This window comes from Megascapheus bottae, chromosome 25, assembly GCF_031878675.1.
Source record: "Megascapheus bottae isolate mThoBot1 chromosome 25, mThoBot2.hap1, whole genome shotgun sequence".
Classification (NCBI taxonomy): Eukaryota; Metazoa; Chordata; class Mammalia; order Rodentia; family Geomyidae; genus Megascapheus; species Megascapheus bottae.
Window position 1 is genome coordinate 23,695,120 of NC_143533.1, and position 17,557 is coordinate 23,712,676.

The 17,557-nt window shown below is 48.9% G+C and overlaps 1 long non-coding RNA gene across 1 annotated transcript in view; it reads left to right on the top strand.

The window, feature by feature from the left end:
• Positions 1 to 16,997, top strand: part of LOC150046660 (uncharacterized) — a 131,901-nt gene extending 114,904 nt beyond the window's left edge. Inside the window, exon 3 of the long non-coding RNA XR_016532625.1 lies at positions 16,832 to 16,997. This is a non-coding gene — a long non-coding RNA (uncharacterized LOC150046660). The remainder of the gene's footprint in view (positions 1 to 16,831) is intronic.
• The last annotated feature ends 560 nt before the right edge of the window (positions 16,998 to 17,557 follow it).

Here is a 17,557-nt window from a genome sequence, read left to right on the forward strand (position 1 = left end):
TTGATTTGCAACATACCGCCATCTCCTGCTGAATGCATGTGCTCAGTGGTGGCTCTTGCCTGTGAGCCCGGCTTCTCAGGGGCTGGAGATCTGAAGATCACGGTTTGAAGCTAGCCCAGGCAGACAAATCCCGGAGAGTCTAACTTCCCGTCCACCACTAGAACCCAGCTGGACACGGTACGTTACATCCGGGTAACAGCGTGCACCATAGCGAGGCCAGCCCCGAAGCACACACCTGGTGAGCGGCTTGCTGTGCAGAGACCCCGCCCTGACCCTCACTTCTGGACCTTCTTCCCAGCCTGGAGGACAGGAGCCGGGTAGGTTTTATTTTAAGCTTTTACCCAGCTCCGTTGGGATCCCAGAGCTCTGCAAAGCCATAGCCTCCTGAAGCTGTTTGCCTTTCCACAATCCATGTCCGCACACCTGATCCAAGCGAGTGAACCCTTTCCCAGAAGTCTCACCACTGGCTGGCCTGGCACGGCACGGCCTTCTATAACCTACAGTAGGAGGGCGGGGGGGGGGGGGGTGTTTTCGGTCTGTGGCGGCTTGGCCTGCCCCATGACTTCGGTGCTGGGACTGGGAATACAAAAGCTACCTAGGAATGAGTCAGTACGGCAGGAATGTGGACACGTGGCTGGCGAGGGGGCATTCTCCAGCTGCCCGCGCCTGCCTGCCTGCCTGCCTGCCTGCCTGCGGGAAAGGTGGCTCCTCCCTCCCCACAGCCGCCTCCTGGGAACACAGGCAGGCCACGGGACTTCCCAGGACTGAAATGCACTCCTGTCTAGCCTAATTGTTTCTCGAATGATTCTTTGCCCATGAAATAAACCCCCGGCCCATAGAAACTGTAATATAATGGTTTGCTCTCCTGAGAGTCTTGGCAGTTTCCATAGCTCATCGGGATACCAGGGACAATGTGAAGAACTGCCTTCTCCAGCTCGGGTGCCGGAGCACTGGTTGAATGCCCATGGGAAATGCGGCATGTACACCCTTTTTAAGGTGAATGTTTTTAAAGGCATAACACATGCAAGAGAGGGAAAACTGTAACTAACTTCATGTGATGGTTCAAATAAGGAATGCATACACACACTCACTTAATACTTGCTCATTTATAGTTGGGAACGATTTTTTTAATCTCAACATTGTATCGTCTTCAGTATTCATGTGGTGAGAACTCGCCAAGATTCTGATTCATAATTAAGCTTCAGAGCCTGTTAAATAATGTCAAGGTCTCCTCAGGACGGATGTGGTAGACCAGAGCTCAGGGAAAGTGAGGGCGTTCAGGCTCTAGATCCAGGTTAAGACCTTGGGGAGGGGTACTGAGCTGTCCCCACAGTTCCAGCTACTAGGTGCCAGGGCTCAGGGCTTGGGGCAGAGGCACAGGACAGGAGAGACCCATGTGCCTGGGGCATCCGTCCTGTCACAGCTCGCACAGCTCAGCTCCTTTTACCTCTGGCCTGCTCCGGCAATGACGGGATTTTACAGCCACTTGTAATTCTCTATCTTACTCCCATTTTAGAAAGTGGGTTTTAGTCTCTTAGGGTGAGAGCTGTGTGTGGCTAGGTCACAGTGGGTGGGGCTAATACTACATATTTATCTTGGGAGTAAAAACAACGAATTTTCCAGCCCAGCTTGACTGCTGGTATTTTTCAGTGAACTCAGAGCCTGAGCCTTTGGACAGCAAGTAATAAAATCTTAAGAGGTAGTAGGACTCCAGCTCAAGTTCTTACCTGTGATGCTGTTCAAATCTGTCTTCCTTCACCAGTGATAACAGTGGTTATTTCTCAGGATGGCCATGAGGACTGGAAGAGTTCCTCAGAACTCTCCCCGGCCTGGTATTGTACTACCTGACTTAACCATATAAGCAATGTATTTTGAGTTGCATGCAACTAAAAATGAGGCATTGTTGAAGTATTCCATTTCAGGGCATAAGTCCAGATTTCCTCACTATTACTCACATACAATTTTGAGACAATGGAATCTCTACCCCCTCACTTATTGTTTGCCCAAGGGGACAAGACTTACAGGCCAGAGAGAATGTTGTCAGAGCCTTACTGGAATCATTTCAGGGAGAATCCTCCTTACCAACAAGTGACGATCAGACGCACGGGTCCCGCGGTAAAGGACAGAGATGGAGTCCTTACTTGCCCATCCCGTAGATAAGGAGGAAGACCCACAAACACAGACCCTGCGGCTCCCCCTGGCGGCAGGCGTTGGGATTTTTTTTTCTGAAGTGGATCAATGTCTAAAATGACTTGGCTAAGGACATAAACACCAAGTCACTTCTTAACAATCTTTTGGAAAGTACGATGCCCCGGGACTGACAAGCCTTAGGATAGACTCCCAAGGGGAAAGCAGGAGAGATACCAGAAAGCTTGGGCGGCGCCCGGGACGGCCACTCACCGAGGGCCAGCTGGCACTGGCGAGGTGCAGTCCCCTTCCATCCACACTGCACGGAACAGACAGTGACTGTGTGGGTCAAAGAGCCCGGCCACTGGATTCCATGTGGTGAGTAACGATGAAGTCACCTGCACCAGCAGTTCCAACAGCTGATGTCTACAGCATGGTCATAAAAGCTTTAATTCTAGTTTGCTTGGGTTTGACCAGAAACAGCTCGAAAGACTCCAGTTTTTAAGGGGAAATTCTTTGCAGGAACCCAGGCCTTATGGCCGCCTGGGCTAGGAGAAGAGAGACTCTCAGCGAAGTGGCTATTTCTGTGTGAGGTCACAGCCCTGTCAAGCTCTAAGTTGTAGAGGACCGCTTTCTAAGGACTGAGAGCATGATCTGGACAGGGCCAAAGTTGTTGGCTGTAGTCTTCTGGGCGATCATAACTGAGGAGTTGAGCAAAGGAACGTCCAGGGTCTGTGGCCGGGGACCGGGGTGTGGGCGTGGCCAGATTTTCTCCTCTGTGGGGCTTGGAAGACAGATGAGGTGCCCTGGCTTTGGAATTCACTGCTGTTGATACTGAAGGATGAGAAAGGCGCTTCCAGGAACCGAAGAGCGGTGGGCTAATGATATCCGTATACGCGATGGCCCCAGGTCGTGTGACAAGACGGCACAGCAGCTGAACGCTTACTGCACGGGAAAAGTGTATCCTGATGGTTGTTAGTTCCGCTCTCCTGATTGTGGGGGGCTGGGGGGCTGCTTTGGTGAAGGCCGCCTCTGTGTCTTCCGAACCACTCATCTCAAAACTCCTGAACATGAAGAGGAGGGCGGCGGGGCGCGTGGAGGAGCGGGGTGCGGCCAGCGGCCTGGATCCATGGAGGACGGGGGCAGGGAAGCCACACACGCTGCCAACAGCAGCTGTGGGTTCCCTCTCTCCTCTCCCCTTCTCCAAGGCGTTGGTGGACCGCAGCCTGGACTTGTCACAGTCGTACGATCACAGAGGGGCCAGGGAGATGGAGCTTCCTGTACATCCGGCCAAAGCATCTGGAATGTGTGTGCACACCCCCGCTCAGGAAAGTGCAGCCTTGCTCCCTCCCAAATTGTAGGCAGCTGAGAGCATCTCTAGGCACCTGCAACCGCTACACTCCTGCTCGGAAGGCTTTCTACTGAGCTAACGTGCATCTTCACCTCACCTGCAGATTCTGTTCCCTGGCTCAGCCACACCCTCCAGAATCATAGCAAGTAGGTCTTTTTAATCAGTCATGGGGCTTTGACTCTGGGCCTGGGCGCTGTCCCTGAGCTCTTCAGCTCCAGGCTACCACCCCACCCCTGGAGCCACAGCGCCACTTCTGATTTTCTACTGGTTAATTGGAGAGAAGAGTCACACAGACTTTGGTGCCTGGGCTGGCTTTGAACCGTGATCCTCAGATCTCAGCCTCCTGAGTAGCTAGGATGACAGGCGTGAGCCATCACGCCCAGCCATGCAGTTAACTTACCAGTTAATATCCTGACCTCAGCAACACCGCTGTCTAGAAAACAACACAGTCTCAAAATTCCTCAGATATTCTGTGGACCCCTGTCAGAACCCCACAAGTCATCAAAAGTGGTGTGAGTCACGGCTAACCAGTCCACGGGAATCTCATGAGAGATCAGAAACCCAAGCCAACATTCTGTCTTCATGTCTGTCTGTCTCTCAGACCAGCTTCCTTGGGGCGAGTGGCTATCGTGGCCTTTGGTGGCAGGGAGCCCTCCAGGTCCCTCGCGAGGGCTTCTGGTCTTAGGAGGCTGATGTGAAGTGGGACAAAGGAAAGCATGGGCACAGTGAGAGTGGATTTGGATGGCCGGGAAAATACTGTTTGGTAGTAAGAGGTTCAAGAATAATGTGGAGTAGTTGTTGCCGTGGCCTGGGGATGGTGGAGACAGAGAAGGGCACAGATTGAGAACGCCGTGAGCCATGCCTTGCTGCTCAGTGGTTAGACCTCGGCCAGACAGGGCGTGTCTGCTCCACTTGCCACATTTCAGAACTGACCGCTGTGCCATGTGAATAAGCTCCCAGCGGGAGGGCTTCCTCCATGAGGAGTCAGGAGTCTGCTTTTTATTCCACCGCCTCCTGCCTTCATAGCATATTAGCAATAAAGTGACCCCGACAACCCATGTCGAGACAGCATAGCTCCTAATTGGTGAGACTTGTCAGTCTGGTGTGTTGCAGTTGAACAAAAGCTTTTCGTAGTCAGATCCTAAGTTGCAACAAGCTGGTGGGGAGAGGAAAGGAAGAGAGACGAGGGAGGGAGAGAGGAAAGAAGGCAGGAGAGGGGAAAGAATAAGAAAGGAAAACCAGAGCGGATGATACATAGAAAATACACGTGGGAGAGGTATTTGTCTTCTGAGTCGTATGAGAAAGGTCTCCTAGATTTTTCAAGGCCTGGCCAATCCTCCGTTATCTCTGCTGCTATTCTTAGACCCCTGCCAAGGGCAGAGAAGTGCGGCATCAAGTAGAAAGTTTCCTCTCTTCCCAGCGTCCCTAGCCCTGGACGGGGGCTTCTCCCCGGCCTTCAGCCAGCATATCTGCCTCCAAGCTACTCTGTTAGAAAACGCTTTACATGGCACAAGAGGTGTTTACCGGAGCTCAGATCAGCGTCCTGTCGAGGAATCAGTCACAATCTGGTCCTCACTCCGTACGTGAACCTGTGAACTGTTCAACGTGTCTGTCACGCGTCACACGCCACGTAGTGGGCCGGAGACATGAGAACCGCACTCACGTGGAGTTGAATCCTCGTGGCAGAGCTATGGCGGCTTAGCTGGACTGCCCGTGGAGATCACACGAGCAGTGCATGTGAACACACATAAACCAAACCCACAGGGAGAAGTGATCACGCAGTCAGGATCTCTTCATGGGGTCTCCAACTTGAATCACAGTGAACTTCGTGAAACATTCCAACTTTGGGTCTTGGCCTCACAGTTCACATGGGTGTCGGTATTAGAAACTCCACTCATAAAGTGGGGTTTTAGCCAAAACCTTGACTCCGGCAGTGACTCGGGGAAATGAGCAAGGATACAAATGCTGAGTGCAGAAAGAAGCGTGGGGACGGAGTGTGGGCACTGCACAATTTCAGGGCAAACACTGTGGGCAAGGAGCCCCTCCACCCGCTCCCCCTCGCCCCATCCCGGTTCTCCATCCCAGCTCCTCCCCATCCTCTCTGGTCAGAGGAGGAACTGTGAGTGGGTCGCCTGTTGTGGAAACTCGGGTGTGCTCTTCTCCGGCTCACTGTGGGTCCGTTTCTCCTTTGCAGGACTTCCTTCTCTTCTGTCTCCCTTGTGTCGATAGGACATTCTGATTTCTTCAGAGAAGACTCTCCTTAAGTCTTTGGCCCATCTTTTAATGGGATGGTTGTTACTTTGGAGGTTAGTTTTGGAGTGATTCAATTTTTTGAGCTGTTGATATATTTTAGATATGAGGCCTTTGTCCGTTGTTTGGTTGGTGAAAATCTTTTCCCACTCTGTAGGCTTCCTGATTAGTTTACTAGCTATGTCCTTTGCCATACAAAAGCTCTGCAGTTTAATGCAGTCCCACTTATCCAGCCTTTCTCTGATTTGTTGTGATTCTTGGTCTTTATTAAGAAAGTTTCGACCTGTGCCAAGGAGGCCTAGTGTATCTCCTATTCCTTCCTGTAGAGTTTTCAGTGTGTCAGCTTTTACCTCCAGGTCTTTGATCCATTTGGAGTTAATTCTACTGCAGGGTGACCAAGAAGGATCCAACTTTAGTTTTCTGCAGGTGCTTAACCAGTTCTGCCAGCACAACTTGTTGAAGAGGCTGTCTTTCTTCCATTCTATTTTTTTGGCTCCCTTGTCAAAGATTAGGTGGCCATAGGTCTGTGGTTTAATATCTGGGTCCTCAGTTCTATTCCATTGGTCTTCAGGCCTGTTCTTGTGCCAGTACCAAGCTGTTTTGATAATTATAGCTCTGTAATAAAGTCTAAAGTTTGGTATTGAAATTCCTCCAGCGCTGTTCTTTCTGCTAAGAAGTGTTTTTGCTATACGGGGTCTTTTATTATTCCATATGAAATTTTGGATTGCCTCTTCTATTTCTTTAAAGAATGACATTGGGATATTGATGGGTATTGGGTTGAATTTGTAGATAGCCCTTGGCAAGATTGCCATTTTCACGATGTTGATTCTTCCAATCCAGGAGCATGGGGGGTTTTTCCATTTCCTCAGTTCTGCTTTAATTTCCTTTTTCAGGGTTTTAAAGTTTTCATCAAAAAGGTCCTTTACAGGGCTGGGAGTTTGGCCTAGTGGTAGAGTGCTTGCCTAGCATTCATGAAGACCTGGGTTCAATTCCTCGGTACCACATACATAGAAAAAAGCCAGAAGTGGTGCTGAGGCTCAAGTCGTAGAGCTCTAGCCTTGAGAAAGTCCAAGGACAGTGCTCAGGCCCTGAGCTCAAGCCCAGGACTGGCAAAAAACAAATTTTAAAAATTTTTAAAAAAAGGTCCTTTACCTTCTCAGTTAAGCTAATTCCTAGGTACTTTATTTTCTTTGAGGCTATTGTGAAAGGAGTTGCTTTCCTGATTGTTGCCTCGTTCCTCTCACTGTTGGCATAGAGGAAGGCAGTTGATTTTTGAGGGTTAATTTTATACCCTGCTACCTTTCCAAAGTTTTGAATCAACTCAAGGAGCTTGGGAGTGGAGTCTATAGGGTTCTTTAAATACAGAATCATGTCATCTGCTAAGAGGGAAAGTTTCACTTCCTCTTTCCCTATTTGGATTTGCTTTATGCTTGCTTCTTGCCTTATTGCCCTGTCTAGGAATTCTAATACTATGTTAAAGAGGAGTGGACAGAGTGGGCATCCTTGTCTCGTTCCTGATTTTAGAGGGAATGGCTTTAGCTTTTCGCCATTAAGTATAGTACTAGCTGTGGGTTTGTCATACACAGCCTTTATTATACTGAGGAATGTTCCATGGATTCCTAGTTTCTCCAGAGCTTTTAACATAAAGGGGTGTTGGATCTTGTCAAATGCCTTTTCTACATCTATTGAGACAATCATGTGATTTTTGTCCTTGCTCCTGTTGATGTGTTGAATTACATTAATTGATTTGCGTATGTTGAACCAGCTTTGCCTCCCCGTGATGAATCCTGTTTGATCATAGTGTATAATTTTTTGGATGAGTTGTTGAAGATGGTTGGACAGTATTTTGTTGAGAAGTTTTGCATCAATATTCATCAAAGAAATGGGTCTATAGTTCTCTTTCTTTGATGCATCTCTGTCTGGTTTGGGGATGGGGGTTATACTGGCTTCGTAGAATGAGTTTGGCAAACAGCCTTCATTTTCAATTTCGTTGAAGAGCTTGAGGAGTATTGGTGTGAGCTCTGCTTTGAAGACCTTATAGAATTCAGCTGTGAATCCATCTGGCCCGGGGCTTTTCTTAGGTGGAAGGCCTCTTATTGCCATTTCTATTCCAGTGCTTGAAATAGGCCTGTTTAGTTGGATTAGGTCTTCTTGGTTCAGTGTGGCTATGTTAATATTGGCTAGAAATTCATCCATTTCTTCTAGATTCTCAAACTTGTTGGCATAAATGTTTAAGAAGTATTCCCTCGTGATGCTTTGGATCTTGGTAATTTCTATCGTGATATTACCTTTCTCATATGTGATTTTGTTTATTTCAGTATGCTCCCTTCTTTTTTTGGTAAGATTTGCTAAGGGTCTGTCAATTTTGTTAATTTTTTTCAAAGAACCAACTCCTTGTTTGGTTGATTCTTTCTGTAGTTTTTTTGGACTCCAATTCATTTCATTCAGCTTTGATTTTAATAATTTGCTTCCTTCTATTGGGATTAGGGTTGGTTTGTTGCTCTTCTCCCAGGAGCTTAAGGTGACACGTTAAATTGTTGGTTTGTGATTTTTTCCAATTTGTTATTGTAGGCACTCAGAGCTATAAATTTCCCTCTGAGTACTGCCTTAGCCGTGCAGGACTAACTCTTCTACTTAGAGCCCCATGGATGTCATGTGGTACAGAAAACGTGTGAAGACAGGCCTAACGCAGTGCCCACGGTCCTTCCACGGCCGCCACAGCAGAGGGTGAGTCTGGGGAGGACACGTGGAGGACTGATGTTTATAGAACACTTGCAGTCCAGCTCTCAGGGGGTCCCTCCACCCTTGGCCTGCCCCACTCGGAAGTCACAGCCCCACTCAGGTGGAAGGTTTCCGCGCTAGGTCCTGACTTGTCATCAGGCTGTGGCAAACTTGTAGCTCCACCCATGGCCTGGGCCAACCAGGCAACCCTACCAGAAGAAAATATTTGTAGAAGTGAAGGAAAGCTTATTTATAAAGAAGGAAAAAAAATGTATCTGTTCTGGGCCTGCGCTGGTCTTGAGGGCAGACACATAAATAAAACCTAGTCTCTGTCTTCTTAGTTCAGAAAACCCTGGCAACCTGCTTAGGTGACAAACAGTTTGGTATCGATGAAAAGGAAGGAAAACACTGTCGCTGGTGCCTCTGTCAGCTCAGCTGCCCCCCCCTCCCTTTCTCCTCACGAGGACGAGGACAGCTGAACTTGCTGCAAGGACACTGCAGAGAGAAGCTTGGTGATTGTGAGAGTTCAGCTTCTAGCGATTAGGGGATGAAAGGTAGATTGGAAGGAAAGCTCCAGCACTGAAGTAGTTAAGTAGCAATTCCACATTAAGGAACATTTGCTGAATATTGACCATTAAATAGGTATTAGCTGTTAATCTCTGACTAGGCTGGTTTCGGTATTTGACATTTAAATTAAATAATCAGACCACATTTAATAATAGTCACTGGATGTTGAACAAATACTACGTGGTTATTGGAACCATACGCTGCGCTCACCGCCTGGCGAAGGATTCACATGTTTTCAATCTCCGTGCGATCTCGTCCATACAGAGCACAATGCCTGCACTGTGCCAGGAGGCGCAGGGAAGCTGTTTCTTCAGCCCCAAGTGATGATTTGAAAATAGACTGGGGTTGACTGCCCTACCCCGGCGCTGGCCAAACGTCCACGCCCCTTGTCCGGGGCTGCTGGTGTGGGCCTGTCCACAGTGGGGCCAGGGAGCCCTGCATCGCTGACCCACCTGGCAGGAAGGCAGCCACGGCCGTGTGGAGTTTGTGTGTGCCACACTCCCAGGCTCATTCTTCACTCGTTCCCAAGTCACCTTGCAGTCACGAGGGTGAGGACGCCAGGGCTTTCTCGCGGTTGGTTTCAGGGCCCTCTAGTTCCTCCAGCATCAGGAATCTGTGCGCTCAGGGTGAATGCACCTATGCACTCACACCAGTGCCACACCACTCACACCAGGCGCCCCTGTAGGGCGGCCAGGAGAAGGGGCGGGAGTAAGCCAAAGAGCAACACACACGAGGTACACTGCGCCTGCCGCCCTACTTTTAGGTGACATATTGGTTAGAATCCATGACGATGCTGAAATCAGTGCTGAGGTCCAGTGAAAGGCTGTGGTCCTTAACCTGCTAAGCCCTGAATCGCTTGGACGGCGTTGGCCGTGATGTGACCCGACAAGGGGGGTGCCGGAAGTCACCTGGGAGGGGCTGCAGAGGTCAGGCCACGCGAACGAGAGCCACCGTGTGACTTGTCTCAGGGAAAACAATCCTCCAGCTGCCATCCGCTATGCCAAAACCTGCTGAGTGCCTGCGAGAGTGGCGTCCCGGGCGGGCAGCTCCCCCACGCACCTCTGTCACTCGCTGTCCGGCTAATCACATGAAAACAGCCCAACTGGGCAATCCAACCACCCCATTTGTTTTCCTGTTGTACCCTCAAATTCTACAGCCCAGTCGGGGCGATCACTAGTGACTGCCGCCGAGCTCCTGTCCCCACCGACAGCGAAGGCTGTGCCTCTTCCACGAAGCCATCCGTGTTCAACACACATCGCAGGGCCTCTGATGCCTTAGCCGTTGCTTCTCCCAGTCCAGTGAATTGTTGGGTGTTGCTTCTTTGCCCTTGGTTCGTGTTCACTATCGTGTTTGAGCCTATGAATGACTTCTCAAAGCAATATCCACGAACAAATACCGGGGGCTTGGATCTCTCAACCTTGACAGTCTTGAAGCTTGAGACCTGAACATCACAGCCCTGTCCAGTAATGCCGCCTCTTAGGTAAGAAATGATCCATCTTCATTGTTCTATGAACTAATCTCATTGGAGCCAATGTGAGAAGGAAAATGACTCCATCATTGTTCGGGTCTTTGCACTCACACCTCAGAGCGACTCCAGCCAGGCAGTTTCGATCTCTGTAATGCTAATCGCAGTCAAGATTCTCTGTGTGATCACCACATGCCAGGCATGGGGCCAAGCGACTGAAATATCTTCTCCTCCTAACCCCCACCACAACCTACTAACTAGATTCTATTATGATTTCATCTTACAAATGAAAAACCCTTAGAAAAGTCAAGCAGTTGAACCAGGTTTCCACTGTTAGCGTTTGGCGATTGACTTTGGGTCTAAGAATCTGAGCTCGTTCTCCTGAGGCCCCGTGTGATTGGCCCGCCATGGCCTGGCTCACTGGAAGGGAAGAGGGGTCTCAGCCCGAGCTGGTGTGGCTGAGGAGACGTGGACTCCCACCTCCGGGGCTGGTCACAGCTCTCCCGCTGATCCCACAGCTTTGAAGTTGACTTCCTTGGAGACCCAACATTTCGCTAACATTTTTGACAATATTTATTTATTGCTTACCAGTCCCGGGCTTGGGCTCAGGGCCTGAGCACTGTCCTTGGACTTTCTCAAGGCTAGAGCTCTACCACCTGAGCCTCAGCACCACTTCTGGCTTTTTTCTATGTATGTGGTACCGAGGAATCGAACCCCGGTCTTCATGCAAGCTAGGCAAGCACTCTACCACTAGGCCAAACTCCTGGCCCCAGAATCTGTTTTTTAATCCTGGGGCTTGAACTCAGGGCCTGAGCACTGTCTTTGGGCCTTTTTTCCTCAAAGCTAGCATGCTACCATTTGAGCCAGCGCCACTTTGGTCTTTTTCTACGTATGTGGTATTGAGGACTCAAACCAAGGTTTGACTATATTTGTTTTTAAAAAAGTCTTTCCTGCCCTTTCCTCTGGGAATGAAACCTGTTCCCAGTCCTCTTTGGGAGATGCCGTGACAGAAGTGCTCTCAGGGTTTGGGGTCCTGAGTGTGGGCTCCACTGGGGGAGCAGGCATATCCCACCCCTCGCCTGTGCACCGTGCAGGGACGCTCGGGAAGTAACAGCCTTCACTGAGTATCAGCACACGTGAGTGGGGCCAAGAGGCTTCACTGGTAGTTCGCGTATACAACCAGCTCCACCCGGACTGCTTTTGACAGGACACCTGTAGCCCTGGGTTAGGCTCTGGTCTGACTCATGCTTGGGCTGTTGGTGAGTCAGTGTGGTTTCCTTTCCGTTCAACTTTTCAACCATGGGGATCAGGGACAGGAGGAAAACACAAGTCCCTGGCCTGTTGGTGAGCTGGCCGCTCTGCAGTGGAAAGAGCCCTGAGCCTTCTCTCTGTGCACCGCCCACTGGACAGGGGCTCGAAAGGGGCAGTGGGGGCCCAGGGCAGAGGACGCCCCAAGGCCCCTTTCACTGAGTTAGGTTGGCCTGCCATTCAAGCCCACTCGCTGAGCCAGGGATCTGCCCTCTGACCCCTCCTGGGTGGCCTGGGCGCTTCCAGTCACCTCTCAGGGAGTTAAAACCATTTGTAATCACTAGAAATAGCTTTCGCCCTCCTCAGCTTTAAGGCATTTGAATTTAAGAGGAATACGAAGGCCAATAAACTGGGCAAGGAGCTTTCTTAACCAATCATTGGTGAAGAAAAAAAAGTCTCCGCTGTGGACGTTCCTGCTGGCATGGAGTTGCAGCGTCTCTTCTCTAGTCTTGCTTGCTGTGAAGCCACCTGCTGTGGGCAGGGTCAGCAGCTGAGCTCTCTCCTTGCCCTCCCCTGCCCACTGTGAGACAGCTGGAAGAGGAGGGGCTGGGGGTGGGTAAGGGATGTGTCATTGTGTGGCATCGCGGGCCCCTTTGCTGTCACTTGTCTGTCGAGGTGCTGGCTGTCAACTGCCCCTCTTTGTCATGTGGTCATCAGTCATTAGTCACTGTGACCAATGAGGATAGCATGGATTAAGAGACTAGCCATCTGTAGCTTAACCAGCATTCACGGGCACGTAATCATATTGAAAAAATGTCAATAATTATCATTTTACTTAATACATCGCTCTCAACACAGGTAGGGGGAAGGAGAGATGGAGGGAGGAAGGAGTAAATAGAAGACGAAACATACTTTGAGGGAAGATGGCTGACTAAATTCTAAAATATAAGCTGAAATCTACAGCAACTAAACCACTAACAAATACAGTTCTGAAAATACCAAACCCTTCAGGAGCAGTGTCACCCCATAATCTAACACCTGAGTTTATGGCTCAGGATATCAGTTTTTAACTGAGTCCTCCTAGAATTTCAGAGAAGCATGAAGTTTTACCTCTTGTAGCATGTACGCAGTCATTTTGGAGTCTTTTAAAGAAAAAGCCCATTTTTTTAATTAAAAGTTTTTACGAACACTGAGTTCTTACATCATATAATTATCACTGAGTTTTTACATCCTATTTCAAATGTCTGGATGCAATCATTGGCACATAAATTTAAGAAGATAATTAAACTTAAGCTGAGTCGTATGTCATAGATATATATTGGTCTATACATAAATATATGTCTATATAGATATATTTATATCTCCAGATTCACGTCAGTGACCTGGATTGCCTGAGTACGGAGTCATTGCTCTTGTGTTGTTTGGATCCAATACCCACATATCAAGAAGACCAAGCACCTTTCGATCCTTTGGTCTTGGCTTATCTCACTAGCAAATCAGCATGATTTGCTCTCATTTCATCCACTTCCCAGCAAATGCCATTATTTTATCTTGTCTGTTGGCTATGTAGAATTCCATTGTGTATATATATCACATTTTCTGTATCCATTCATCTGCATCTGGATTGTTTCCATCGCCTGGCTATTGTGAACAGTGCAGAGATGAACATGGCTGAGCAGGTGTCCTCATCACATCCTGGGTTATGATGCTCAGGGTAGATGCCCAGGAGTGGTATGGCGGGATTGTAGGGAAGGTCTATTTTCAGGTCTTTAAGAAACCTCCAAACTGCCTTTCAGGGTGGCATTCTCACCAGCAGTGCAGCAGGGTTCCTCTTTCTCCACAACCCTGCCAGCATTTGTCATTGTCTGAGTTCAGAATATTGGCCATTCTAATTGGGGTAAGGTGGTATCTCAGGGTGGTTTTTATTTGCATTTCCTTTATGACCATGGATGATGAGCGTTTCTCATATGCTTTTTTGCTAGTTAAACCTCTTATTTTGATAAGTCTCTCTTTAGTTCCCTTGCTCATTTAGTGATTGTTTTGTTGGGTTTGGGGGGGATTAGTTTAAATTCCCTGTAGATAACTGGATATTAAGCCTTTGTCTGATGTATTGTTGGTAAACGTATTTTCCTAGTTGGTTGGCTGTCTTTATCTGTGCAGAAACTTTTTATTTTTAGGTAGTCCTATTGTCGAGTCTCTCTCCAATCTGTTGTGACCCTGGAATTCTGGTCAGGAAGTGTTTGCCTGTGCCTATGAGTTCCAGTGTCCCTCCTACTCTGTCGTGTAGCAGTTTCAGAGTTTCAGGTCTGATATTGAGGTCTTTGATCCATTTGAATTAATGTTCATGCGTTGTGACAGGCTGGCATCAACTTTTAGTTTTCTGCATGTGGACGCCCAGTTTTCCCAGCACCAATAACTGAAGAGGCTTTGTTTATTCCACTGTATATTTGACAAAAGAGATAGAGATAGATATATAAACTGGCTGAGTATGTGGTTTTATTTCTGGGTCTTCTGGTCTATTTTTGTGCCAGTACCATGCTGTTTTTGTTGTTATGGCTCCACAGTAGGGTTTGAAGTCTGATATTGTCATACCACCTGCATTGCTCATTTTGCCTATAATTGCTTTGGTTATTCTAAGTCTTTTGTTGTTCCATATGAATTTTTGGCTTATTTAAGTAAAGAATATCCTTGGGATTTTGATGGTGATCGCATTGAAACTGTATATCAATTTTCACAATGTTGATTCTCCCTATGCATGAGTGTGGAAGGTCTATTTCCTAGCATCCTCTTTAATTTCTTTCTTTAGGCTTAGAAAAAGCCCATGTTTTATAGGCTCACATTTCCAAAAACCTGAAGAGCGAAGTGCCAGGCACATTTTCTGACTCACAGCAAAGATTCAGGTCTCCGCTATTTTTGTAAAACTCAATTCATTCTGTCAAGCATACCGAATGATTTTTATTTTTTGTGTACTAATATTTAAGTTTTTAAAAAATATTTATGCCATGTTGAATTTCAATCACTGAAGAATGGAAAAGTCAGATACTTCATGGTTTCACGGAGGTAGGTAGATTGGAGGGACCAAGGGTTTATGAGGGATAGCCATATGGACAAGGTTGAATTTGAACTGGTTTTAGGGTGTCAAAATATACCAGCTTTCCAACCATGCTGCTTGAGCATGCTAGATTATTTTTGAGTTAACAAGGGGTATAAGAATACATTTCACCAAAGTGTATCTAAATAGAGACATATTCCAAACCGCTTCACGTAGTGAAGAAAAGGAGGTGTTGCTTCAACAGCACGGTGTGAAGGCAGGCGTTCTAATCGTTTTATCCGTGTGTGTTTGCTCTGTGATCGATGCTTCTCAGACCTGCCATTGAATTCCACTGGGGGAAGAGCTTGAAAACAGAGACTTGCCACAAATAACTTCTCCTGACTCTGAGCCATCCGGTGAGAACTGGAAATGTGTACCTCGTTTGGTTATGGAACCATCCAAATGCCAGCCCCAAGGATCAGGGAATTAATGAGCTAGAAAGGAAAATCAAATGACTTCTCTGTTCACATCCCACCTGCACACACGCTGACACCCTGCAAAACACATCAACACAAGATGGCTGTGTGTGCGAGGGACAGGAACCAGTGTGACCCCGGGTACCCACATCTGCTCAGCTCCGATTGCAGAAATAGCCGTGTATAAATAGCCTGTCCTGAATGGGTTTGACCCGCCAAAGCCGCGCTGATTTTCCAGCCAGTGTCCTCTCAGGGCCCTGTGCCTGCTGAGTGCCCTGTGTTTGCAGTGTTTCTGGACTCTGGGCTGTATTATAGTCTTTTCTGTCCCCAGGACATTTTCCAGGGCCTGGCTCCTTCAACAGAATTTCCACTCCCTCTGTTGCATACCACTGACCTCCTTCCTTAGGATCCTTCCAGAATCCTGGGCTGAACAGTGCCCCTTCTGTTGAGGCACAGAGCTCCTGTTTGTTTGAAGACCTCCCTGGAAAGCAATCTCTATTAATTACCCATTGGCACCAACTCGCCCAGTACTAGGGATGTGTGTGTTTAGTCTTTCTAACCAACCAAATGGCCTGTTTTTCTTTTCCCTCAGAAATATTTTTGTTAAAAAGAACGAAGAGCCTGCTGTTTCATGACTTGAACTTGACGTTTTGATCTGGTGTAAACAGGAGGGGGGGTGGGGTAACAAGAGGCCCTGACCGAGCCTCTCCCACTTTCTCAGTGGTCAGAGATCTTGTCACTCCCTGTCACTTTTCTCCCGACCATGTTCCATACCGTATCTCCCTGACGGTGTGTTTTCCTTAGATGCAGGCAACTGTGGTGGCGTCGTGGGTCTGTGAGGACGGTTGAGCTCAGGGCTGATGGAGGGGTCCGAGAGGTAGTTGTCTTTTCCAGGTCGAGCTGGTGGCCTCCAGCCAGGGGACAGAAGCTGGCCAGGGTTGGTCACCTGAGGACAGTGTTTTACTTTTAGTGAGGATGCTTGAGGCTGGCTCTATCACATAGATGCCTGAGCTCTTCTTTGAGACATGGTGAAGTTAGGCTAGTGCCGGACTTGTGTCTTCTCCTCCCCACCCTGGACTTGTTGCTCCCTAACAGAGAAACTCCATTCTTCATAGTAAGTGGACATAAAAACAGAAGTCCACCCCCCCACCCCGCCCCGGTCTCAGCCCACTGGTGTAGGAGCCATTCTGACTCTCATGCCCTTCGGTTGGGTTTGTCAACAATCCTCGGTGAAGTCTATCCCTCATCTCCCCTCGCTTTTCCAGTCTTGAACCGAGGTGCCCCACACGTGCCGGCTACCTGCGTGGGCTCCCAGGACTGCCCCCCGGGTCGGGCTTCGAGCCCCTCACCAGCAGCCTGAGACATGGCAGTTCCGGAGGGAAGGAGAACGGAGGATCAAATAGCATCAGGGAAAAGATTTGATTGACATTTCCCCACTCTGACACCGACAGGTCTTCTCAGGTCAAGGCCATCACTGGCAAAGAAGAGGGGTGTTACTCAACCTCACGGCTCCGAGTGCACCGTTCAGGGTGCCCCAGAAATTTAAGTCAGTCCGGTGTGGGTGACTCAGGCGTTTCTCTTTTTTTCCACACTAGCTCAGACTCAAAGACAGTTGGCTAAACAGATGATCTAAGGACAGAAGTGGTCAGCTGCGGCAATGGCTGCCCGTGCCCAAGGTCCGTCACCATTCCACAGCCTGGAGCCGGCGTCAAGGCTCAGTGTGTTGTCGGGTGCCTCCTTCCGAAGGTGAAGGTGCACGGCCGTGCTGGTGAGCCACGGTTTTCTTTTTTACCGCACTTTATTTTTGTGTGTATATGCACTAGGCGTTGATCCCAGGGCCTCCTACCTGCCTGCCTTAACCCTGGAGCCCTGCCCCTAGCCTGCTCAATGGATTCCTACCTGCTTGCAGAATCCTCTGGGGGAAATGCTGTAGTGCTCACCAGCTCAGCTCACCAGCCCGCCTGGAAGTGTGCGGCTCGGACTGGCATGGGGGGAGCGCCAGGCTGGCAGAACCTTGACATCTGGCCGATGAAAGGAGGGGGTCACCCAAGACACAGCCACGGGCCGTGATCGGGCTGTACGCCGAGACTGGATTCTGGCCCTATCTCCTCCTGAAGCCCTTTCTGCTCTCCAGTCTGGAGAATCCCAACTAAGGCTATTGTCTCATATGTGTTCTTGAACAGCAGCTGCAAGAGACTTGAGACCCCTCCGAGCAGGTGCCTCCGCCAGGCCAGACCCACACACACGCCGGAGGAGTGTGGGCAGAAGTCCACCCTGTCCCTGGAGTCGGTTTTGGTAAGTTCCCAGCAGTGAACCTGTTA